This window comes from Halyomorpha halys, unplaced genomic scaffold (assembly GCF_000696795.3).
Source record: "Halyomorpha halys isolate HHAL.00 unplaced genomic scaffold, Hhal_1.1 Scaffold3.1, whole genome shotgun sequence".
NCBI lineage: Eukaryota > Metazoa > Arthropoda > Insecta > Hemiptera > Pentatomidae > Halyomorpha > Halyomorpha halys.
In genome coordinates, this window is record NW_027115249.1 from 1835976 (window position 1) to 1841434 (window position 5459).

Genomic DNA, 5459 nt, shown 5'->3' on the forward strand with positions numbered 1-5459 from the left:
AAAAGGAATGAATTGAAATGTTTGTATTTGGTGTATAGACCGAAATTGATTGTGAAAGGAAACCTGTGGGGAAAAAAAATTGTTTTCTTTATATCATATTATACCATCTAATTATATGTAATTTATATATGTCCGATTACGGATTGATAGGTATGCTGTGTGATATAGCAACCTGATGCATTTAGGCAGACGAATAAAGTATTTCTCTCTGCCTCTCTGTTCGAACAATAAATTTGATTTATGAAAAACTTTATTTCAGAAACCATTGGATGTACTAATATCTGCCAGCGCTCAAATTAAAGCTAGTTAAATTTACTACAAAATAGTTAATTATGGTTATCTTTGTAGGAGTAGTAGTTTTTATGATATTTGACAAAACAAACTCACAAAATGTTAATTTCTAGTTGCTCGTATAAAATGTTGGATTTTTGAAAAAAAAAATATCTCAAGATCCATAAGACGTACACATGTCTGCCAATACTCAAAATAAAGGAAATTTAACTTTCTATAAAGTAGTTTAGTTTACACTTATCTTCGTAGGGGTAGTAGTTTTTATGATATTCACATATGAATATAAATTTGGAAAATGAAAATTTGTACAAACAACTACAAATCAATTTATTTTAGCAAATTTCATGTAGACTATTACTCCTACGAAGATAAACGTCATAAACTACTTTATTTCTCATTAAACTAGCTTTAATTTGAGTGCTAATAGACATCTGTACGTCAAATGGTTTTGAGATATGAATTTTTCAAAATAAATTCATTAACTACTGATCTTTTAGTACTTTTTAAAAAACTATATCTTAAAAACTATTTATCGTAAATAACTCTATTAGGGCTCATATTTTAGCAAATTTACTCTTCTTTAAATGACGTTCTCTTAGATTTTCTTGTGCTGTTCTTACTTTTTAAGATATAGAGCTCCTAATGAAACATTAGTTTTTTTATCGCTTTGAAACAGCCGCCATTTTCTATTCCCCCTATCTGTACTTGGCAGATTCATCAATTTTGACTATTAATTATACATAGTTTTCATTAAAGTAATCGAAAATTCGGGTGAGATAACTACCTTTTTTCTCCTCTTGGGCTCTTGTACTATTAGTTCATATTGTAAGTTTGGCCACTTAACCCTGAAAAACCCTGTATACCTGAGATTTGACAGCAACCTTTTCCCTAAAATCGATAACTACGGAAGCGTCTCTTTATAGAATCGATTTTTTTACATTTTTTTTCGATCATATCGAATCAAAATGGCTCTAACGATTTTGATTATACTCGGTATATTGCTATGTATTGGTCTTTTGACAATCCTTGGTATTATTAAGGTGCCCCTATACCTGGTCAGGGTATTCTTCTGCGAACCTTTTAGCGTCCCCGGATATGAAAACATCTGTATTAAGTTTGTCACATAACCAGAGGCCCCTGAGAAAATCAGATTGGCTAACCTTTAAGTGTTCTAACAAAAATGACAGTTTTGACGAGGGATCGCAATCAAATTAAGCAGCTGCAGACCCTTCCTGGACATGTCAAACTTTTTTACACATTCTCGGCCCTGAGAAGGGGGACGCCTAATCAGAGAAAAGGTTTAAAAATAAGGTAACGCCCCAAAAGGGAAGTGGGAGAAAAATACAGAGGAAATCTAGAAGAGGAGACGGACACTCAACACGAAGGCTTAGACGGGGGAAGACCACAGTCAGGAGACAAACTTAGAGGATGCACTTCGACCAGACAAAGTAGTGAGACCTGGACATCCCTTATGAAACAGAAGACTCCTACGGCACTACATCCCACGGCATCAGCAGCTATAAGTATAAATTAACTAATAAGTAATCATGTAATAATCGATATTTTATGGCAACCTTTATCTGAATCATTTGAATCATTATAATCATAATAACAGATTGTAAATAAATACTTAATTTCTTTATGTAGTTTATATACTATTATATAACCCAATATACCACCTTTTATTATAGTATATAATTAATGGTAACAACATTTTATAAATATAAAGATATTTAATTGGTAAACTGGTAAACACACAAACAGCCTTTGGGAAGGAATCCAATTATAATAATAGTTTTTTAGGACTCAATTTATAATCAATTAATTAACTTATTTTTGGATAATTACCTTCAGCTATAATCTTGGCATCCCGATTAAAGTCTCCATAGCATACATAGCAATATTGAAGTACAACTAAGTAGTTCTTAATATCAGATAGGTCTTTTTCTCATTAAAATAGTCCAATAGGGCTTAAATGCCGAATTTTCAAGAAATCTTCCTTTAAAATACATTTAATTTTGTTTATTTGAAAAAAATAAAGTTCTCATTATTAGCAATAATGTACAATGTATAAATAAAAAATATTAAAGAATTTTATAAAATACCGAGACCGTACGATCTTTCCCGATCGGAATTCTGTTTAGTAATCATTTACTAAACTGTTGTATTCTTGACAGGAACAAAATTCATATTCATTATTCTGAGAAATCCTAAAATACGAACTTTTAGAACAACAGGTTTTTTTTTTTTGTAAACATTTTTTTATCTATATTTACAACTGTGTAAAAATATATACAACGAGTAAATTTGATGTTAGTTATAAAATGGAGATTCTATCCATTTGTTCTTTTTTTCGCAAAATTCGTTCTTCACCAGTTAAACTCATTTTTTTACGACCTATATTTATTGTCCCACCTTATATGTAAAATTAATTATTACACCCTGATCATATGCAAGATAAAATAATAGAAGTTGATAAATAAAAATATTTTTATATGACAGGGGATGGTTATCCTTTACATTCCAACGATGTAATGACACAAGCATACAAGAATATTGTATATATAAATAATTTACCGTATTAATTAAAATTATGAAAAAGATAGAAGTGCGGTTACAGGAAAATAAAAAATAGTTAACAACTATTTGCCGACGTTTCGCCCCACTTTGTAGGGCTTCATCAAGGCTAAAAAGATACAAAATATTTTGACATTATAGGATAAAATAAATGGTAAATTAAGGTAGGGTTAAGATTATGTAAATATAAGTGAAAAGGAAATTATATAGAAATAAAATAGTATAAATATAAAATAAACAATGATAAGAATATTTAAAAAAAAAATCTATAAGTAAATAATTCAAATTTTATCCATTATAGTCTCAAAAACTTTTATTTCTCTTATAAGTCCGACGTTTCGGCCAATCCGGCCATCTTCAGGGACAATCTACTTAATACAACTTCGAAACCATGTAATTTAAACAACTCTAACTTCATGCAGGCTATTCTGCCCAGATCAAAAACATCAATATATTCTTTTATGTAAAAATTTTTTACTTCTACTTTAACTAGTTTAATTAATGATAAAAGTTCTAACATAACATTAGGGCTAATTTCTAAAAATAACAATAAAAAAAAATAAGATAAAAGAAGAAATTTTATTGTTATTTTTAGAAATTAGCCCTAATGTTATGTTAGAACTTTTATCATTAATTAAACTAGTTAAAGTAGAAGTAAAAAATTTTTACATAAAAGAATATATTGATGTTTTTGATCTGGGCAGAATAGCCTGCATGAAGTTAGAGTTGTTTAAATTACATGGTTTCGAAGTTGTATTAAGTAGATTGTCCCTGAAGATGGCCGGATTGGGCGAAACGTCGGACTTATAAGAGAAATAAAAGTTTTTGAGACTATAATGGATAAAATTTGAATTATTTATTAAAAAGTTACCAGTCTCAAGAAAAAATTAAGATTATAAATAAAAAATCTATTAGGTAAAAAAACGAATAAGACACGTAATAATTACTTCTTTTTTTTTATTTATTTATTGATATTTACAACTGTATAAAAAATACAACATGTAAATTTGATCATAATGACATAATAATATGATACAAGATGTAGAGAAACTACCCAGTAGTAGAACTCTAAAATCAGTTTACAATATAAGGTCACGAGGCCATCTTCTTTTCAGGCGCCTCGGAGGACTGCCAGGAATGGAAGAGGAAGCAAGGTTTAATAATTACTAAAAAAAAGAAAAGTATATATGGGAAAACAAAATTTAACACAATAAAAAACGGAAAATAAGGAAGTTAATTATCGCATTTATGGATATTGGACTTGTACTCCTGGACCACCTTATCCTAAACCAAATGGAATAAGCCCTAAACCCAAACATAAATCCCCAATACGCTCCTGGACCTCATCCCAGTCCTGGTTATTAGGGTAGAGAAATGGGACAAACTGTTAATTTCAATTAGCAGTTAGAATAGCTCCAGTTAATTCTCCATTGCAATTAAAAGTAGCACTTGAAAATGTCCTTTAGTGTCGTTTGATAAAACATTATTTCTCTCATGGGGGAAGTTATTTAGTAGATGAGTGCTTAATAAGCAAATAAATACAATGTATTGGACGTTTTGGCCTACTTTTCAGGTCTTCATACACGATAACAACAATAACTAATAAATACCTATTCAATAGCAAACATATTCTATATATAAATAGTTGACCATATTATTTAAAATATGAAGAAGATTGTCAGGGATACGATCAAAAAGAACAAAATAGTTTTCAACTATTATGCGACGTTTCGCTCCACTTCGTAGGGTTTCATCAGGGCTGTTCAAGTTGATAGTTAAACAGACTTTACCCAAATTTGTTGTTGGTCAAAGTCTGTTTAACAATCATCTGGAACAGCCCAGATGAAGCCCTACAAAGTGGGGCGAAACGCTAGATAAAAAATAGTTTAAAACTATTTCATTATTTTTTTACCGCAACCCTGATCTTCTTCTTCATATTCTATACATAATACATAAATCATTTAACATAGATTTATTTATTGATAGATATTACAATCTGCCACACAGTAGTGAGCAATAGGTAATTGTGATGAATGATCTCATACATACTAAAATTTAAAAAAATAAATAAATAAAATTAAAAAAAAATAAATAAATAAAAACTCTTAAAATATTTACAAACAAAAGAATAAACAAGATGAACATAATCAAACTATCTGTATGAAAAAATAAAATAAAATAATATATACAATATTTACACAATCGACCTGAGGATCACTGAGTCCACTCTATCCCCCACGTGTGAGGGGTAGAGCAGAGCTCAAAAGATCCCAGCGCATCCCTCTCGCCGCATCACTGGTACTTATATATACTTATTAGTTCTAAATTATTACTACTACATTTTGTAATGATATGTTGTTAAAAGGGCTCTAACAGGTACCTTAGAAAGCAGCATTGAAAGATTTTATTAGAAAGTTCTCCTTACAATTACAGAAGCAATCTGAGATCAGAGCCTTAACACATAGAGGGGAAGAAATAACAGTGAACTGCTTGCAGAGACTGGTCAGTCAATATCTCATGATATGAAGGCAAGGAGGTTCAGATAGGAGGGGGACATCAGGCTCGAAGCAATCCATTAGGACTCCTCTATA